The sequence below is a fragment of the Camellia sinensis genome, chromosome 5 (assembly GCF_055761805.1).
Source record: "Camellia sinensis isolate YWXY chromosome 5, ASM5576180v1, whole genome shotgun sequence".
Taxonomy (NCBI): domain Eukaryota; kingdom Viridiplantae; phylum Streptophyta; class Magnoliopsida; order Ericales; family Theaceae; genus Camellia; species Camellia sinensis.
The window spans coordinates 161,045,796-161,068,169 of record NC_138965.1 but is presented as its reverse complement, the minus strand read 5'-3'; the positions used below and the strand labels follow the sequence as shown (position 1 = coordinate 161,068,169).

The 22,374-nt window shown below is 35.3% G+C and overlaps 1 pseudogene across 1 annotated transcript; it reads right to left on the bottom strand.

Annotated features, from left to right (window-relative positions):
• Positions 1 to 4,266: 4,266 nt before the first annotated feature.
• LOC145791828 (glyoxylase I 4 pseudogene) lies at positions 4,267 to 10,619 on the bottom strand (annotated as a pseudogene). Its single transcript, XR_014331191.1, has 3 exons — positions 10,297 to 10,619; positions 7,875 to 8,076; positions 4,267 to 4,617 (listed from the first exon to the last, which is right to left on the bottom strand). The product of XR_014331191.1 is annotated as a glyoxylase I 4 pseudogene (transcript).
• Positions 10,620 to 22,374: the final 11,755 nt, after the last annotated feature.

The window sequence follows — 22,374 nt, the reverse complement described above, 5'->3', positions numbered from 1 at the left end:
TTCCCTCAATGGAGAACACTGATTTTCTTGCCTCAACCACCACCTCTCCTCCACCCTCCTCCTCCACCACCACCCTCCGGCGCCCACCACCCTCATTTTCTCTATAAGTTTTCGATCTCCTTAGACCCCAATGATTGCGTGGTGCCGCCTTTTTCATGGTCGCCGGAGGCGAATTGGCCTCAGGATTTTGGGCTAGCTTGTAAAGATACATTGCTCCTTTCTTTTGGGGTTCCATAGCTTGGACTCAAACTTTGGTGGGATAGGTGTTGTATATGTGTGGGCGGTGGGGTTCATTACTATTTGAAAAAGTATTCAGTGCGTTTGGTTTGAGTTTTTTGAATTAAATTTTTTTAAAATTAAATTTTTTTATTTTCATAATTTTTTGTTTTTAGTGAATATTTTTAAAATTTTAAATATTTTTTTTTACTTTTTAAATTCACATTACTTAGATGTATCTAAAAAGTAAAAAAATTGTGAAAAAATATTTTAAAAAATTAATAAATACATAAAAATACAAAAAAAATACTGAATTCTCGTATTTTTTTTGTATTTTTTGGTATTTAGTAAATTTTTAAAATGTTTTTTTCACAATTTTTTTACTTTTTAGATATATTTATATTGTATGTCTAAAAAGTAAAAAAAAAATGCTTAAAATTTTTAAAAAATTCAGTAAAAACAAAAAAATACGGAAAACAAGAAAGTAGAATTTTCTGAAAAGTATTTTTTTGAAAACAGGAACCAATAAAATTTGTATGTAAAATTAATAAATATTATTAAATTTATTTTAGTTTTAATTCAGTTTTTATGTGTATTGATGTAATAAATGTCATGTATTTATGTAGGGTTGCATTATTCTGCCTAAGTTTTTTTTTTTTTTTTTTTTAAGTTTAAAATATATTTATTTTAATACTCTTCTGTTGGAATTATGAGTACAATACAGTTAAGTTAATGACAATAGTCTAAGTAATATATACAAATAAAACTATATATATAAATGATGTGACGGAGTTGCTGTCCTATTATTTTAAAATAAAAATCCATCATAATCAAGAATTTCATTTTTATATAAATTTTTTGAAACAATAACATTTTTCTATTGGCCCAATAGATTATCAATAAGGAGAAAAAAATAACAAAAATAAAATCTTAAATTTTTTTTATGCATTTCAAATTACTTTTGAATAAAAAAATAATGGGAGCTGCTATTCTCACTCCACTCTATTTCAAATATATTCATTTCTTTGTCCTTATTATACATAGTTACCTTAATATCGTTCCATACAAAATATATTTTCTGAAAAAATTAAAATTTCAAGGATATTAATATAATTATGTATAATAAGAAAAAAATAATGAAGTATATTTAGAGTAGAGTAGAATAGAGTGAAAATAGCAACTTTCAAAAAAATTTATACATTTAATATACTCTTTAGATGTGTATCAAAATTTATCGTAGGCTTTTAGATCATCATTTCAATTTTCCTGAAACAAATATTATTAGAAAGTGGGTAAGAATAGTTTAAGGATCAAACCATGTGTCTTGGACTTTGATCATGGATATATGCATTGTTTAGGGAAATTTGTAATTGAATGTATTTTTGTCCTTCATTCAATTAATGATGGGTTCTTGTGATTATTATAGTATTTAAGTTATAGGGTATGTTTGTCCTAATGGACAGCCAGCACACACTGACCCATACTCTCTCTCCCACCGCCTTTGCCCTTGTTATTGTTTGGGTGCAATAAGGATTAGTTCAATTAAAAAAATTAAAATTTAGTTAAATATTTTTTTAGAGTTTAAACTTTTTTAATTAAATATTTTTTTAGAGTTTAAAATTACTTTTGAAAGTGTGAGGGCAAATAAAGTCAAGTTGAAAGTTGGCTTTGAACAATTGAGATCTAAACAATTCTTTTAACTTATTCAAACGTATCCAAGTACGTGAACAAAGAGCAGGAGAGAGTGAATAGAAGATTTAATTCAAATAGAAGATTTAATTCTCTCCAATCCTTTCTTTGTCCTCTAAAATGGAGGAGAAAGAGTTAGTTGTGTGGTAATTTGTACAAAAGTTTTTTTTGGGGTTTGTTTTTTTTTTTAAATCTATTGGTGGCCAAGCGTAGTGTACATGATTCTGGCCAATTATGTATGAATCCATTATGTGAGTGAGATTATGGCTCTTAAAGTCGGGTGAATATACACCATGGTTGTGTAAAAGAAAATATTTGAGAACCCCCATCTTGGAAGATTTTCATGACCCTCAAATGATTGTGATTGGTCATGTGTGTTTTTTTCTTTTTCTTTTTTTTCTTATCTCTCTGACACATGTGCGTGGGGGTCGTAGGAGGGTCTAATTAATCAAGTTATAAGATCAGATTAAAGATTATAAAATTTTATATGTATAAGAAATAAGATGATAAATCACTAGTTCAATAATTTTACATGCAACTCGATTACTATTGACATACAACCTCATAATAGAAGAGAAATAAATACCACTACAAAAAATATCAAACTCTTCTTCATAAATTGTTAACCTCAAGGTTTCACACCACAAAGCCACTAGGTTAAATGCCATGGTTTAACTTGTGATTCCGCAATAGCATTGATTTCACATTAATTTGAATAGTTTGGGAAATTGGGGTTACTTAGATGGGCTATGATGCAACAACTTTGATTTCACATTCATTTGAATAGTTTGGGAAATAGGGGTTACTTAGATGGGCCATGATGCAAAATGAGTCCATAGCATTTTCATGCTGTGGCAATCAGTAAAAATTAATTACAAATATACAAAAGAATTACAACAAGCTCAAATAATTTGGAAAGAAATAAATAATTAGATACAACTCTCATAATGAATGGCATATGTTTCAAACATAGCTGTGGTTGGGGTGGACACCATCCCACTAGTCCACTCAGTTCAACCCTTCAGGATTTGGGAATGGTATTTTGGTCCAAGGGATCAGGTTAGACAAATATTTTAAACCTATTTAACTTTTGAGTTGGGCTTAGGATTTAGAGTTGTAGCATGTGCCAAAACTAATAGAATTTTTTTATATTTTATATTATTTATTTGTGAAATATAATGAAAATTTATGAACTCTATAATTGTATTTTCTTTCTGATTAGACTTGAAATAATATATAGGCTTAATGTTTGAGTTGAGTTGAATTGAATTGAGTTTAAACAGTTACAAAATCTCTTATTAGATCGTTCAAAATCAACTCTTAGCATACAATGATGTAATTAGAGTTTACTGTATAAAATTTTGATTTGCAATTATTTATTTATTGATTTATTGAGTAGCCAAATTGTTATATATTAGATATCTTATTGTGGGTGTTGATTTTTGACCACAAAACTAAACAAAAAACTCAGCTGGAGAGCACCGACAGTGAGAATCCGGCGGTGGTTCGTCCACCCGGGAGCACTCTGACGATCAAGTCAATAATCTCTCAAAGCTATATATTCAAGGATTTAACTTACAATTCATTGCTCACAATATATCACATATACCTGAGACCGACAGGGTGCCCTGATCTCTAATCCCTTTAAAAGCCTTACTTCAATGGAGCTGGATAAGGATAAATATAGGATTCTTATCGCACATCCGCTTATCTCGAATTCCAAGATCTCCGCAAATAATTTCGACCTGGCCGAGATCATCTTAGCAACGTGACCAGGCCACGTGACACCTTGGTGATACTTCATCGTCACCTTAGCCCCATATTGTTATTCAAAAAAATACTTCCCCACACTTATGTATGCAGTAGTTACAAAGGATTCTCTATTTCTAATATTTTTTTTAGTTTTTTTATATATTTTTAATTATTAAATTATGTGTCAAAATTCACATGATTTGCATAATTTAATAATTAAAAAAATAAAATAAAATAAAACATTTGAATACAATAATCCAACTCAAAACTTAGGCCTTGGTTGGGAATGTGAGATTTTATTTTTTTTTTTTTAAAAAAAAAAAAAAAAAAAAATTACTATAAGTGTTCACATCATTTTTTATAAATTTTTTTATATAATTTTTTTTTTTAAAAGTCAAAAAATTATTAAAATGATCAATTTTCAAACACTCCTTAACATGATAAAAAGTTTAAAAAAACACATATTGACAAAAAAACAAAAGAAAACAAGAAACGAAACAAAACAGATCAAGAAGGGCAAGAAACAAAACAAAACAGATCAAGAAGGGTATCGTTCAAGTTGGGAAATTTACCACTGGACCTTTTTTTTCATTTCAAAACACTTAATAATTTGATCTAAACCGTCAATTTATATCATTAGATAGGGAAAATACTCTTCATATATTCATGCCAATGAACGGTAGATATGCCATTGATCTCTATACAACTTGTCTAATTTGCTGCTGCTGCACACTGCAACTGATGCTAGAGCACGATCGGACGGTGTCTCTGGCCAGTGGCACCACAGGAAGGTTGTCACAGTTGCAAATTTCAATCATCGAGCCGTCGGGATCATGGAAGAATAGTTGATCAACGTAGATTCCACCCTCCTCTACCCTGTTCTTCAAGTACTCTATCTCCATCTCCTTCAGTTTTTTCTCCACTGCTCCCATGCTCTCACACTGCACACCAAGGTCAATTTTGTCATTTCAAACATAATATATACATAGTGGTTTTTTTTTTTACTGTTCCAACCCACCTGATTTAAAACATTTTAATTTATTTTCCAAAGTTGAAGTAATTTCATCAATAAGAGTGAAGTTATGTTTCGAAAACCCCATTTAACACATTTTGAGGTAGTATTTTTAAAACTTGTATATTTAATGAGTTTCCCCCCCCCCCCCCCCATTCCAAACATAACATATATTTATTGAGTTTTTTGCGTTTTTTTCCAAATTCATATGATTTAAAATCTTATTTCATATATAGAGTAGTTTTCAATTTATTTCCCAAATTCTACTATTTTTATGAATTGTTTATTTTTTATTTTTTATTTTACACATGAAATGTTTTAAAAAAGCAATACTTTCGAGTTTAAAAGAAAAAAAAAATTAAAAACTACATGAGTTCAAATGGCTTGCCGAACTTAGAGGGTATTGTCGGGCGTTTAAATTGTGTCATCTCAATATTTTGTATGAATCAATGATGTATAAAATTTGTTTAATCATTAATCTATTAAATATTGAGTCAGGTTTTATACTTAAATCTAATATTGAGTTTGTATGTATGTAAATAAAATTTAAATCATTAATTTAGATATAAAAAAAAAAATACTGACGTGGGCTGGACATCCAGTTCAGGCAGCTCATCCCTTCATGACATAGAATTTCAAACCACTAGATTTGATAAATAATAATAAATAAATAAATAAAACAAAACAAAACTTGTTCTTGTAAATGCATAATTTGCATGAACTTAAGAATGTGTGTAAGAAAACAGAGAAGGATGCATAATTCTATTTTCATATTACAATCATACTCATTTGCACACAAAACACACATGTTTGTGAAGAGCACGCACACTCACTTTCTATGACTGTGCATTTGATTGAGTATGTATATAGGTAAAATTATTTTACTTGCACGGAACGATTAAAAACAATTGACTTACGCTAAGATTAATTATAAAATCAGATATAACATCCTCATATAAGTATAGTTCTAAAAATAAATAAATAAATAAATAAATAAACAAAGTAAATTGATCTCACATGAGAGGTTAATGTCTATGTTTGTAAATTTTTTCAAGTAGACATATATATGTCACTACTATCGTTTCTATTATTGGGGCATGTGGGCAACTAAAAATTTATTTTACATTTTTAGGGGGAAAAATATGAAAACAAGAGGATCATCTAATTAGGAGCACAAAGAAGATTAAGAGTACAATCTCAGTGGAGGAAAAGCACATGGAGCCAGAGACAGCTATGGAAACTGAGGAATTAGGGGAACACTCCACGTTGTCACACCCTCCTCCTACACATCACTCTCGATCCTTCAAGGCAGTTCTAACAGAACCAAAGATCGGAGATTATATCTTTGATGATAAAGTTGAGATCCTTTCATCTGACGAGGAGGATGAGCCGAGTGGAGATCAGAGAATTAATTCCACAACTGAGGCCAGACATTCAGAACATTTGGGTTTTCCCCAAATCTCACTGCCGAAAAGACTTCTAGAAAAAATTCGAAAACCATGGGAGAGCTCTCTCATTGTCAAACTTCTGGGCAAGAGCATAGGCTATAAAATGCTCTGTACTAGAGTGAGAAACGTTTGGGGGCTCCAAGGAGAGTTCAATGCGATTGATCTGGGCAACAACTACTTTCTGTTTAAATTTTTAGAACAGGAGGATTACTTCAAAGTCTACACAGGGGGTTCCTGGATTATCATGGACCACTATCTCACTGTGAGACGCTGGGAACCAAACTTCAAGCCATCGGAAGCACTCGAAACCAAAACTGCTATCTGGGTTCGGTTTCTAGAGCTTCCGATTGAGTATTATCAGGAAAAAGTTCTCTTTGCAATTGCCAAATCTCTTGGTAAACCCCTGAAAATTGACTAGACCACTGCCATGGCCACCAGGGGGAAGTTCGCCAAAATCTGTATAGAAATAGACCTCACTAAACCTCCTAAACCCAAGTTTATTTTAGAAGGTAAATATTACAATATCGAGTATAAATCATTGCACTCATTTTGCTTTTTGTGTGGCAGGATTGATCATCGCAAGGAAGCTTGTCGATTCAAGGAGGCCACCCAAACAACGGCGGTAGGGCAAAATCTAGCCAGCTCCAGGGATAGTGGTCCAATCACAAGCATGCCTACATCCAACGGTCACCTGCAATTGCAACAGGAGGAGGAAACCACTTTTGGACCTTGGATGTTAGTGACAAAACGGGGTCGGAAGCTGGCCCAGAACCGAAAAGGGCAAGATAGGTCTGGTCCACTACAATATTCAAATACCTTGAGGCCAATCAAGGTGGCCCAGGAGACCATGCCCGAGGAAAGAAAACAACACGAGCAGGGGCAGAGAAAGCCCAAACTGAAATTCAACCCACTCAAATAGGCTCCCATTTAACACCGAACCCCAAAGATAAAACCAAAGTTGGTCAGAATCAACCCCTCCCCAAGAAACCAGAACCCCAGCTGCAACTTTCAACTAGTTCAATTCAAATGGAAGAGTGTTCAACATATCAACATAGTGATATGATGTCAGAAATACCAGACTATCACCATCCAGACACCTCCAGTCACCTCATTGACCGCCAGGATCACATGAGCCCAACTGTCACTGTATGTACTGAGAATTATCCCACACGGGAAATGGATCTAACCATGGTAGAGGTTACTCATACGCCAGCTCAGGTGACTTTACCCATCCCCAGTTTATCTCCTATTGCTACTCTTGAGGACCATCAGCAGAAAGAAGCCATCCCTCATGGAGCTGCCTAGAAGATTTTGTGATGAAGTTGATAAAATTAACAGGAACTTCCTTTGGGGGGACACGGATAACCATAAGAAAGTCCATTTGCTTAACTGGGATAAGGTTTGTAGGACTAAGGAGGCAGGAGGCCTCGGGCTTAGAAAAGCCAGGGACAATAATGCTGCCCTCCTGACCAAATTAGGCTGGAAAATCCTTACCGATCATAACAAACTTTGGTGCAGAGTGTTGCAGGATAAATATCTTAGAAGTCATAACATTTACAACTGGCCTATGGAGAGGAGGACTTCTCATGTGTAGAAAAGCATCTGCCAATACAGGGACACTCTGAGAAAATGGGTAAAATGGAATGTACGAAATGGGGAACACATTTCATTATGGCATGACTGGTGGTGTGGCTTACAGCCTTTAGCCCACAACTACTCTGCCACACAGGTGAATAATTCAGATAAGGTGAGCTCACTTCTTGATGAGGAAGGCAAGTGGAACACTGAGATTATTGCCAATATTGTTACCCCACAGGACCTTCAAGAGATCACCAAGATCCATAGACCCCGATTTGTGACTTACACTGATGCGCCCACTTGGATTGGAACCGCTGTGGGCACTTTCTCCACAACTTCGGCTTACAGGATTATATCTAACCAAGAATCTGATGGAAGGACCTGGAAATGGTTATGGAAGGTTAAAATACCTCAAAAGCTCAAATGCTTCTTATGGCTCATCCTCCATGATCGACTGCTAACCAATCAACTAAGATTCAGGAGGAATATGACAACCACTGCAGTGTGCCCCAGATGTGGCCTATATAGTGAAGATTCAAGCCATCTCCTGCGCGAGTGCCCCTGTGCTAAAGCTATTTGGACTGAAGTTAAAGACCTTAGATGGTGGGAGGAAGGTTGCAGCCTACCTCTAGCAGAATGGGTGGCGATTAATTTGAAAAATAAAAACGTGTTTCTCGATACTAAGTGGTACAGATTCTTCTCTGCCACTCTGTGGCAGATTTGGAAAGTTCGCAATCTCATGGTTTTTGAAAATGTTAGCCAACCCATTCAAGCTAGTCTCAAGAATATTTGGACCTATGCTCATGAGATTGAAGAGGTTTTCTCTTCTCCTCTCCATCCCAATTCAACAGCTCCTACATCTATTAATTGGTGTTTTCCTATTGCAGGTACTCTAAAGCTCAACACTGATGGTTGCTCCAAGGGTGACCCTGGACAAGCTGGTTATGGAGGACTCCTACGGGACGAAGCTGGTACATGGGTTTGGGGTTACTACGGATATCTAGGCCACTGTTCTGCTGTGGAAGCTGAGTTATGGGCTATATATCGCGGACTGACCATCATTTTCTAGAAAAACACATTGAATGTGGCTATTGAGACTGATGTGGACCATGTTATTGACTTAATTCACAGTGGTCCGAGCCATAATTCCCCTTTCCGAGCTCTCATTGAGGATACCAAGTTCCTGCTGAAGCGCTGCAATTGTTCCCTTCGACACACGCTGAGAGAAGGCAACAGAGTTGCTGATCGGTAGGGATGGCAATTTAAACCCGGCCCGATGGAGACCCGATCCCCCGTCCCGAATTATAATGGTTTTTTCCCGAAAAATATCCCTGTGGGGACGGGGATGGTATTCAAAATTAAATCCCCAATCAGTTTCGGGCCGGGGACGGGGATCAATGTTCAAGCCCCGGCCCGTCCCCGTCCCCGGCCCCGACCCCGACCCCGAATTTCCCCGAAATAAAATTACTATTTTACCCCTATATACATATATATATATATATATATATTATAAACCAACCCTTGTCCGTCACTCATTTACACATTGTATTGAACCCCTCTATTTTACACACTGTATTGATTTTCCTTTATCAATACATAAAATAATCATTTTCCTTTATCTTCCTTTATCAATACATAAATAATCCATCCATCACCACCTCTCATCAATACATAAAACCAACACCTCTGTATTGATTTTACAATTGATTTTATCATCCATTGCCGCCCCTCATGTCTCTCTCTCCCTCTCTCTCTAAAACCCTCCACCGATCTCCCTCTCCTATCACCGCGATCTCCCTCCTCTCCCTCCTCCTATCACCGCGACCTCCTCCTTCGAATCACCGCAGTTGCAGTGACACCATCCAATCCGGCGACCTCCTCCTCCGTCGGCTCTCGCTTCCCCCTCTCTCTGCCATGGCAGATCTGAGAAGATCCTCCTCCGCCACCGTCGATTTCGTCCCTCCACCAGATCTAACTCTATTTTTTTTTTTGTTTGTTGATGATGTTGCTTCCTTGAATCCCTTGATGAAGTTGTTGATGGGTTTTTTTTTTTTTTTTTAAGATGTTGCTGTTGATGTTTTTGTTCATGAATTTTTTTTTTTTTTTTTGGATGATGTTGCTGAATGATGTTGTTGATGATGAGTACGGGGATTTTCCGGGGTCGGAGAAATCCGATCCCCGTTGGGGGCGGGGTTGGGGGAAGTGATAAGTTCCCCGTCGGGGATCAGGGCCCGGGAGGGGGATTTTTGTAGTTTCGGGGATCGGGGAAGGGGAGGGTGATCCCCGGCCCCGCCCCGCCCCGTTGCCATTCCTACTGATCGGCTAGCTAACCTTGGAGTGGTGCAGACTGACCATGTGGTCATGCTGGAAGATCCCCCTGAAGCTGTTAGAGCTCTTGTTATTGAGGATATGATTAGAGTTGGTGCCGTGAGGGCTTAGCTCTTGTTGCCCTGTTTTCCTTTCTGTGTTGTTTTGCTTTCATCTGTATCAAAAAAAAGATTGCAAAAGATGTATCCCAATACCATAATTGAATAACCTTCATACACACACACAATTACATATTCAAAACAATGAAAAAAATCACAAAAGATCAAAGGGTTATTTGTTTGATATGTTTTTGAACAGTTTTAATAATAATAATAATAATAAGACAGACTTGAAAATTTGATGTAGCATACCAAGCTCCATCAAAGTCAAAGGAATTAAGCCTCCTGATAGGGAAAAACCCAAGAACATTCTGATAAAAATCAAGAGATTTATCTATAGATCTACAAACAACCGATATGTGATTCAATGACTTCAAGTGCAATGGGTTTTCCATGCTTTCCTTCCTTTTTCGTTTCTTCCAAACCCTCTCAAGAAAATAAGAATGGACTAAGAGAGAAAGAGAGAGACAGAGAGTTCATGGCTACGGATGACAGCTATAAATAGAGAAGTTGGAAAGCTCTCTATCTTTTGTTTTCTTCTTCTTATTAGGTTTCAAGTGTTGAAGTGCATGACACGTAGATACCACGTCAGATATTTCAAAACAAAGATTAACGACCCCAACCTAATGGGGAAAGGACATCGTTTAGGGGCGAGGGGAGTTTCATGTTTGAGTAATCTTAGAGAGTTTAAAAATTTTATTAAAATTTTAATTAAATGTTTTATATGTGTGTTTGGTAAAATATTGGGTAAAATTTTTATGGTTTCTAGCATTTTTGTTCATGTTTTTCTCTAATTTTGTTCCTTGTTTGTTTAGGATGAAATTGATAGAAAGCAAAGAAAAGAGGGAAAAAAATATTTATGAGTTTGTTTAGTTTAAAAGTAGTAGAAATTAGAAATAAAATAAAATAAAATTCTTATATAATCCATATTAATACTGTAATTAATTTTTAATTTCTTGTAAAAAAATATAAGAAAATTTTAATGTATGAGTTATCTATAACTAAATTCAACAATGCTAGAGAGCCACAATTTTTGTGGCCACAATGGCTCAAAACTATCAAAATGACGTCGTTTTAGGTGCAAAACATGCCAAAACGACGTCGTTTTGACAATTTTGAGCCATTGTGGCCACAAAAATTGTGGCCTTCAAACATTTTCCAACTAAATTAGCGTAAAACCCGTGCGATGCCCGGTTTTAATTAATGATTCAAAATTTTATTTTTAAATTAATTAAAATAATTTTTTTAAAAAAAAATGTGAATGTGATTAAGTAAGTTTTAAGGCCTCGTTTGGCAAGTGGCTCTTTTAGTCAAAAAGTTACTAAAAAAACTAAAAAACCAACAACCTATACCAAAAAGTCAAAGATTCTCTTTTCTCTCTATTTTTTGCACATCTTTTCGTAAAAAATCAAAAAGTCATTCCAAACATACTAGTTTTTTTTTAACTCATATTTTAGTCAAATAACCAAAAAATTACTGAATTAGCCTATTTCCAAACGAGGCCTAACTATTTTTATTGGAGTTGCACTAAAATCATTTTTTTTTTCTTTTGTACGTCTATTGATGTTTTGTTCTAAATATTACATAAGAAATAATGTGCTATAACTCAATTGGAGAAATTAAAGCAAATACATTTGCATAAATTACAAAATATATATATATATATATTTTTCATGAAGCATAATTACATTTTGTCTATGAAATTTTCGTAATTATAATTAGTCCTATCAGAATTTGTCAAGTGACATAACAGAATCACCTTGCTTGTTTTCACTTTTCAAAAAATACTTTTTAGAAAATTTTACTTTCTTATTTTTCGTATTTTTTTGTTTTTACTGAATTTTTTTAATATTTTAAGTAATTTTTTTACTTTTTAGACACACCTAACATAAATACACCTAAAAAGTAAAAAAATTGAAAAAAAAATCTTTTAAAAATTCACTAAATACCAAAAACACAAAAAAATACAAGAATTCAGTATATTTTTTATATTTTTATGTATTTATTAATTTTTTAAAATAATTTTTCACAAATTTTTTACTTTTTAGATACATCTAAGTAAGGTGCATCTAAAAAAGTAAAAAAAATGTTTAAAATTTAAAAAATATTCACTAAAAATAAAAAAATACAAAAACCAAAAAAGTCAATTTTCAAAAAATTTAATCCAAAAAACTTAAACCAAACACACTGATTATTATTTTATTTTTTTTGTTCTCTCATCTCTTTCATGTGTTCTCTATTTCTCTTTATTTTTTATATTTGATTAAAAATATTTAAAATTTTATATACAATTTGATTATTGTGGTAGATTTTAATTGTAGAAAGAAATTATCATGCTGGTAGTAGTGGATTTTAATAATTGTTTTTGTCGCTCTCCTCCTGTTCTTTATTTCTCTTTATTTTTTTTATATTTTATTGAAAATATTTTTAAAAATTTATACATATTTTGCCTCTGTTTGGGATTGGCTTTTTTGGGCTTTTTTGGCTAAAATAGCCACAAAAAACAAAATAGGCTATTTTAGCCACAAAAAACAAAACATCAAATCCAACCCATAATCATTACAATCCTCTCTCACAAAAAAAGCCAAAAAAGCTAAAAAGCCAAAAAACCCTTCCCAAACCAGGCTAAAATAGCCCAGGCTAAAATAGCCAAAAAACCAAAAAACCAAAAAGCCAACCCACTTCCCAAAAGAACTTGTCATCGTGGTAGTAGTGGGTTTTGATTGTTGTCCGTAGGTCCAAGTTTTTGGGGTTAACGTGATGTGGCCCAAAAAATAAAATAAAATAAAATATTTAAATTTTATATTCATTTCAATAAGTATATTAGGAAATATTAGATATTGCTTAAATATAGTTAAAATTCTTGTCTTGAAATTTTATCTGCAATTTATTTTATTTTATTTTAGTTTAAATTTAGATATAATGTACATTTTATTTTTCAAAAAAAAAAAATAATGAAGCAAATATGTTCAAAATTTCAAATTATATAAGATTAAAATTACACTTAGAATTTTCTTATAAATATTTTTAAATTTCAAATTAAATGTGACTTAAATATTGATGAAAACATGACTAAAATTTATTTTTGAATTTCTATATAAGTTTTTTTTGAAATTTAAAAGTATAGATATAGAATATATCTATAATAGATTTCATAAATAGTTCATAAATTAATATATTTAAAAGTTTTTCCATATTCATAAAGGATTCAATCAAAACATTAAATGAAAGAAGCAATGATAATGTATCATTTTATAAATTTTAAATTCAAAAATTGTAAAAATAGAGTTCAAATTTGAGGCTTAAAGATTAAAAAATGTTTTTACTTATATAATAGAATAAATATAGGTTCATAATGCTAGCATAAATATGCATGGTTTTCCAACAAAGAATAAAAATATATATTGAAATTAAAAAACAAAAAAATTGAATTTATAACAACAAAAAAATGAAAATTGAAATCAAATAAATTTACTATTTTCATGGATTATACTTAAAAGTAGGACAAATTACCTTAGCACATGTATTTTGATCTCTACGTTATTTTGATCATTATAATTTTAATTGACTCAATTTTGATATTAAGTTTATAATTGTCTCAATTTAGTCTAATTGAACATACCTGTTAGCATTTTTGAATGAGAAATATGAACATAAGAACAACTCCAAGTAGCATGTGTCATAATTTTAGGATTAAATTTATAAGTTTATTCAACTCAGTGAATAAAGCACAACCAATTTAGTGATCAATTTTTCGTTAAAAACACTAATGGCGTTATCAATTAGATCAAAATTGTATCAATTAAAAATATAGGGACCAAAATGACAAAGAGATAAACTATGAAGACTACTTATATAATTTGTTCTTAAATTATTTTTTTTTATTATGCTGCCATTAATATTATGTAATGTTACAATATTTGCCTCAACCATATAATAACACTACCTATTGCTATAAAATTTCCTTATTTCATTGGTGCTTTCAAACATTGTGTCAGTGCATCTTCGGCTAGTTGCTCTGATTCGGCTCATCTGGGTTAATTATTTTGGGCCTTCTACAATTCTGTTTTGAAAATTTTTGTTTATCTATTTGATAAGATTTTTTCTTCTTGTTTATTTGTGATTATTTGAAATTCATCTAAGGGTAGTTTGTGAGACCATTAGTGTCTCGTTTGTATCGTTTGGAAACTTTATAGTTGATAGTGGAATTGGTTTTCGATCCCGTGAACGTACCTCACATTGAGGGAATCATATAAAATTCTTGTGTTGCTTTTGATTTAATTTTTTTACATTAGTTTTTCTTCCCATTGATTGATTTACTTATGGGAAATCATTAATTTTTCCTAACAACTAGTATCAGAGCACATGATTTATGAAAAAAATTAAAAGGCCTTTATGACAGAAAATCAGCCACAAATAAAGTTTTTCTATTTCGTAAGTTGGTTAATTTAAAATATAAAGATGACAGCCTATTCCGGAACATTTGAATGAAATAAAGAGTATCGTTAATCAATTCGCTTCTATGAAAATTATTTTTGATTATGAGTTGTAGGTTTTGATGCTACTTAGTTCTTTGTCTGAAAGTTAGGAGACTTTAGTTGTGATGCTTAGTAATTCGGCGTCCGATGGAGTTGTCACAATAATCCAAGTCACTAGTAGCTTGTTAAATGAAGAAACTAGAAGGAAATCAGTGGGATTCCTCTCATTCAGAAGCATTTGTTATGAGAGGCAGAAGCAAAACAAGGGGGAGGAGTAAGACTCCACATGGTCGTGATCAAAGTCGTAACAAATCAAGAGATGGTTCTTTTTCAAAGAAATATATTGAGTGCTATTACTGCCATGAGAAAGAGCACATGAAACGGGAATTCCAAAAGCTTAAGAACAAGGGGAAAAGACATGACAAAAGTGTGGATAAGAAGCAAGAAGACACAATGGCAGTTACTATCGATGATCTCATGGTCGTTTGTGAAAATGATTGTATCAATTTTGTGGGCCAAGAGAGAAATTGGGTGATTGATTCCGGTGCTTCTTTTCATGTGACTTCTTGAGTTGATTTCTTCACTGCCTACACCAAAGGAGATTATAGTTCTGTTCAAATAGGTAATGAAGGTTTGTCCAAGATTATTGGCATGGGTGATGTTTGCTTGGAAACAAATTTGGACTGCAAGTTGTTGCTTAAAGATGTGAGGCATGTTCCCAACATTCGCCTCAATTTGATCTCTACTGGGAAGCTAGATGATGAAGGCTACAACAACAAATTTAGTAACGGAGTATGGAAGCTCACAAAGGGTTCTTTGGTGGTGGCTAAGTGCAAGAAGACTCATACACTTTATTCGATGTAAGGAAAAATTTGTAAATATGTTATCAATGTACTTGAAGATGATACTTCTACCGAATTATAGCTCAAGCGGCTTGGGCATATGAGTGAAAAGGGGCTGCAAGTTTTGTTCTAGAAAAAGCCTCTACCCGGTTTGAAAGGTACACATCTTAAAACTTGTGTTCATTGTTTGGCGGGAAAACAATATAGAGTTTCTTTTCATAAAAAAGTTACTTCTAAAAAAGAAAATGTTTTAAAGTTGATTCATTCGGATGTTTGTGGTCCTTTGAAAGTTAGAACACATAGTGGTGCACATTATTTTGTTGCTTTCATTGATGATTATTCAAGGAAAGTTTGGGCTTTTATACTAAAAACTAAAGATCAAGTTCTAGATGTATTTAAGTATTTTCAGGCCATGGTTGAAAAAGAAACAGGGCATAAATTGAAGTGCATTCGAATAGACAATGGTGGTGAATACATTGGGCCATTTGATGAGTATTGTCGCAGCCAAGGTATTCGCCACCAAAAGACAATTAAGAAGACTGCTCAACAAAATGGCGTTGCCAAGAGGATAAACTGCACCATTATGAAAAAAACAAGGTATTTATTTTCACATGCTAAATTGCCAAGATCCTTTTGGGGTGAGGCAATGAAGACAGCGGTTGACGTGATTAATTTGTCTTCTTCATATCCTTTGAATGGTGATGTTCCCGAAAGAGTTTGGACCAGCAAAGATGTGTTTTATGAGCACTTGAGAGTGTTTGGTTGCCGAGCCTTTACTCACATTCTAAAAGATGAGAGGTCCAAACTTGATAGCAAGTCAAGACAATGTATTTTTCTTGGCTATGGGTGTGATGAATTTGGCTATAGATTGTGGGATCCAGTCGACAAGAAAGTTATTCGAAACCTTGATATTGTGTTTCTTGAAGACTAAACAATTGAAGACTTTGGCAAAGGTGATCAACTAGAGACAAAAACTAGTGATCTCATTGACATTGATCCATCTCCTTCGTCTTCAATAGATAATGAAAATGGAGAGTTGTGCAGCCACCTATTGAAGATATGGAGAATGATAATAATCCTAATGAAATTAAGCCAGAACTTGAGGAAGAACATCCAACTCAAGAACCGCCACCACAACTTGAGTTGAGAAAATCTACGAGGGACCAACAACCTTCAAGAAAGTATCCTGCCAATGAATTTGTGTTGATTTTCGATCAAGGGGAGCCTAAGAGCTACCATGAAGCAATTGAGCATGTAAAGAAAAATGATTGAAAAAGGACCATGGAAGAGAAGATGAATTCCTTACCTGAAAATCACATTTATGATTTAGTGAAGTTGCCTAAAGAGAGGAAATTCTGAAAAATAAGTGCATTTTCAAATTGAAGAATGATAGCAAGAATCTGAGGTACCAAGCACGTCTTGTTGTGAAAGGCTTTGGGCAAAAGAAAGGTATTGACTTTGATGAGATTTTCTCGCCAGTTGTGAAGCTGTTTTCTATTCGGGTTGTACTTGGCATGGCCTTAAGTATGAACTTTGAAGTTGAGCAACTTGATGTAAAGACCGCATTTCTTCATGGTTACATTGAAAAGGAAATTTACATGAAGCAACTGGAAGGTTTTGTAGAGAAAAAGAAAGAGAAATTTGTTTGCTAATTGAAAAAACATTTGTATGGCCTCAAGCAAGCCCCGCGGCAATGGTACAAAAAATTTGACTATTTCATGATGAATAATAATTTTTTCTAAAACAACTTCGGACCATTGTGTGTTTGTGAAAAAAAATTTGGATGGCAAATTTATTATTCTTTTGCTTTATGTTGATGACATGTTAATTGTGAGTCAAGATTCTACTATGATTATCAAGTTGAAGTTAAAGTTGAGCAAGTCTTTTGCTATGAAAGATTTGGGATCGGCAAAGCAAATACTTGGTATGAAAATTGTTCGTGATCGCAAAAATGAGCTGGTTTAATTGTCTCAAGAAAGCTACATTGAAAAAGTTCTTGAGAGGTTCAACATGGATAAAGCAAAGTCGGTTGGTTGTCCACTTGCGGGTCACTTCAAGCTTAGTTCGAATCAATATCCTACAAGTGAGAAAGATAAGGAAGAGATGTAGAAAATTCCTTTTGCTTTAGCGGTTGGCTCTTTGATGTATGTCATGGTTTGTACAAGGCCGGATATTGCTCACGTCGTTGGTGTGGTGAGTTGTTTTCTCTCTAATTCGAGTAAAGAACTTTGGCAGCGGTAAAATGGATTCTAAGGTATCTTCGAGGGACTTCGAAGGTGTGTTTGTATTTTAGGGATGGTAAGCCGATACTTGATGGGTTCACAGATTTCGACATAACCGATGATGTTGATTCTAAGAAATCTACTTTGGGGTATTTGATGACTTTTGCAAGGAGAGCTGTGGCATAGCAATCTAAATTATAAAAATGTGTTGCTCTCTCAACTACCAAAACGGAATTTATTGCCATTACGAAAGCTTACAAAAAAGAGTTATGGTTGAAGAATTTTTTTGCAAGAGTTGGGTTTGAAGCAAGAGATGTATGTGCTTTATTGTGATAGTCAAAGTGCTATTTATTTGAATAAAAGTTTCACTTTTCATTCGAGATCAAAATACATTGATGTGAGATACCATTAGATTCGTGATGTGTTAGATTTGAAATTGTTGCAACTTGAAAAGGTTCACACAGATGATAATATTTCGGATATTGTAGACACTCCATTTTTGACCGTCCTCAAGACTTGGACGTCACCGGTGGAACACTCGGTGATCATCCATGTTCGTGTTCGTTTTGAGTTCCCGAAGGCCTTGGTTGCGCGCCTTGCCTCAGGATCTCTCAACTTGTTCGTCTTGCGTTTGGTTTTGCACCAAATACTTGTGCTTTTGCTTTGAGGGGCGGGGAATGGCTTGTTGGCTATCCCCACACCCCATCGGCCTTCCCTTTCCATCACCGGCCATTAATTGCTGCCACCGGCCATGGTTTCTTAATACCAATGGCCGGTCGGCACTCTATATGGCCGGCCGGCACTTTATTTGGCCGGTGACCTCTTTTGCTGGCGGGTGTGACCCTTTTGCACCCTTCAGACTTGGTGCATGCCAACTGTGCCAGCTGGAATGCACCAACACTCCTCCCCGTGCATGAAGTGGCTGTTTTGAGCCTTTGCACCCCTTTTCCTTCTAGAAGGTTGAACCCTTTGGTCAAGCTTCTTGAGGAAGCTTGGCCAGCTATCCTAGCTTCCTCAAGAAGCCTTGACCTCCTTGCCCCCTTTGCCCCTTTTTACTTAGCTTCTTTGAGAAACTTAGAACCATTTCCTTTGCCTATATAAGGACCTCTCCTCTTCCATTGTTAGAGGTTAGAAAAAAAACACAAAAGACACAGAGCTTATACCTATATTCTGATATATATATCCTCTTTCTCTCTCTATATTTCCCTCTCTCTCCTCCCTTGTGTGTGTTTTGTGGCCTAAAAGTGTATTTTTACCTTATTTTTGCACTAACACACACACCATCACACCTTACTCCGACCTTGAGGGGCTTGGAGGGTTTGTTCTTGAGCTTTTGGGCTGATTTTGATCAAAAGAAGAGGGCTGCATCTGCTGTTCATCAAGGGTTCTTCAAGGGTAACTACTTTACTTTAGTTTCCCCAATCTTGCATTGGCTTTTGACCTGCCTTGCATGTTGATTTAAGCTTTGTGTATAACTGAAAAAAGTCTTGTATTTTCATGCTTAAAATTCTTCATTAAGGTTGTTTTGGTGTTTGGGGTCGACCTCTCCCTCTTAGGCCTCTTTTGGCCTCTTTTTGTGCTCTTTCGGCAAGCTTTGTTTACCTTGGTGTGTTGGCCTTCTCACCACTGAAATCCAATGGATTTTTAGTGGTGAGGAAGGGGTTCTAAGGTCTTGCGTAGGGGAGGGACACCCCTCTCCCTTAGTCTCTCATTTTTGCATATTCTTGGCTCATAAGGGTAGCATGCATGATTAGGTGTTTTTGGTTCCATTTCAGAGGTTTTTGTATGTTGTTAGGTCATAATATGCCTCTGTTTTTGGTTGAATTAGTGGTCTCTTACATGCTTAATATACTTTCTTTGTATTCCCTTATTTTTACCTAGAAATGCATCATGACATTTGACCACCATGCTCCCATACTTTGGTTTTACTTTGTGAAGTTCTTGGCCATGTTTCTTCATGCTTAAGGTCTGTTGACCACTGATTTGGTCATGTTTAACATGTTTGATATAGTTGCTATGCATTTTGATTTGTGAGCCTTAAGGGTGTAAGTCCCTAGCATGTATTGGTTAGGCTATTTTAACGATTTGGAATCATTTAACATGCCATTTCAGTCCCTATACCATGCTTACATGTCTACATTTATCAGCTCTTTCATGCCTTGAAATGTTGGCCTTCCATGTCTCAGGATAGGTCATTGTGCATGGCCATGTGTTTGAGGCTTTGGGATGCCATGTGTGTGGGTTTTGAGGCTCATTGTCACATGCTATAGCACTAATTTTTGTTCGTCTAATGTCCATGTTTGTCTTCCTTTAGGCATGCTTGAGTTGGCTTTTGTACCTTAGTCTTGGGCTCGTTGATTGGCATGTTTGTTTTACATGATTGGCACCATTATCTTGGCACCTTTGGCCACTGTTTTTGGGGTGGGCTGAGGTCCCCCTATTTGTGGTCTAAATCCGCCTTTGCATGAGCATGTTACATTACATTAGAAGCATGCTTGCATTGTATCCTACCTGCATTTTTGCTTAATGTTGAGCTATCTCATATACTTGTTGCACATTTGGCATGATTTGTGCCTTAGCTTCATTTGCATGCTTGAGCCATGTTTGTATACTTGCATTGCATTGTTTAGCTTGGGGTGTCAAGCCAAACTTGAGGGGTGAGAAGTGTTCATACTTCAAGTGATGCAACATCTCTCAACCCTCGGTCGCCGAGGCCCTTGACTCTAACATGAGGGGGTCTTGGTATTCATTTGTGTGTTGCATGCATTTTCATTGAATGGCAAGCTTGACTTCTTAGGACATCATGCCTAATTGATGGCCCGAGGATCGAGGGTCATGCCCCTTTGAGTCCATGGCATGATAGGGAGTGTGACTATACTTACATTCGCTTGAAATTCCATGCCATACACTGCCTGCCCTCTGCTGCTGCCAGCTGCAGGTTTCAGCAGGAAGAATTGGCTGGCCGGCAGTGTTGGGTGCCGACCGGCAAAACATGTGTGGCCGATAGACAAAAAGGTAGCCGGTGACCACACCCTTTGGCCGGTGATGTTCCTACTTGGCCGGCGGTATTCCCCAATCTCCAAAGAGCATATCCTTGGACTTTGACAGTCCTAAGAGGAGCAGGGTAGTGTCAACAGAGGCAACAGTGCTATGGCAGCAAATTTCCAGGCGAGACGAGTCAAACATGCATCATCCACGCATCCCAAGGCAGGGCTGCGGCCACCTTTTTTCTGCATTTATTTTGTTAATTAATTAGAAGTTTTTTTTGTAATAATTAATTTAGTATTATCTATTCGGACTGTAATATTTATTCGGACCCTCCGAGCGAGTGCTATTGTGTAATAAGTGTGAATGAGTGTGTGTATGTCTTCTAACCCCACATCTTTCTTCCCTTTTATTTAACCGCTTTCGATGGTTAGTCTAAGACACGCTTCAATTAGCATACAGTATGACAGCATGTCTGCATCCATTCATTCGTTTTGCATGCACCAGGCTCGGCGCATCATTCTAACTGCATTTGTATTTCAATTCCAAATTGAATACGTGTTAGTTGTAGCATTTCACATGTCATTATAGAATAGCCGAGCCTGTTATAGTTGCACTTTTGCATGTGTTGCATTAGGCATTTCTGTATAATTAGGATCATGCATGGATTTCTAATTAGCTTCTGTTTTGGCTTGGAGTACTCGGTAAGTTTTATGCTTTAGCAATCTTGCATGCGTGTGAGTGTTGACATAACAGCATAATTACCATGAGGCTAGCTGCTTATGTGATATAACTGCTTGAATGCCTGTGGATGGAGGTTGAATTACCTAAATTGGAATAATGCATTAAAACTGTGAGTTTTAAGCCCACTAAATAGTGGAAAAACCATTTTTCCTAAAAGCCCACTCGAGGGTGACAAAACCTGCATTTTAGCCTACTTGCGAGTAGCAAACCATCTTCAAAACAAACATGCAATGTTTTGTTCCAATTTAGGCGATTTGGTCTATACTTGTTTGCTGCGCGCATAACATAGTAATTCTAGGCTAATAAATGGAATAAGAACACATAACGTTTTCAAAACTGGATATCATGGTTAGTAGAGGCCGATCTTCGGATCGGGCGAGAGGGGGTGCTCATAGCTGACCTTCCCCAATCGTACCCAAGTTCCCGAGCCGAGGCAACTTTGGTGATGACGGACACATAGCCTTTGGCACCGAGTCAGGGTTTCTTAAATTTCCCAAAATAAAATATTTAGGTGGCAACTCTGTATCTGGCAAAGCAATCCATGTTTGACACTTCTTTTCTAAAAATCTATTTTCTCAAAACGATTTGCCGGATTTGGACTCTTTGGTTCAGATTAAGAACTGTGACACAAATTGAGTCCGAACTATAGCACGAAGGCCTCACGCGAGCGCGTCTACAGATATGTTGACAAAGATTTTGTCGAGGGACAAACATTTGAAGTGTCGAACTTTGACGGGTATAGTTGATGTCGCCACCTAAGTCGGTAGGGGGAGAATTGTTGGGTATATACCTCCTTATTAGAGTATGGGATGCAATTGGTTTATTAAAAGAGTTTAGTTTGGTTTGGTTTGGTTATAATATATTTTTATATATTATATCTAACTTTTAGAGGCTCAATTCAGTTTGGTAATAACTAAGGTTTTGAAAAAAAAAAAAAAAAAAAAAACCCAAGATTTAACAATATATATAAATATTGTTTTGT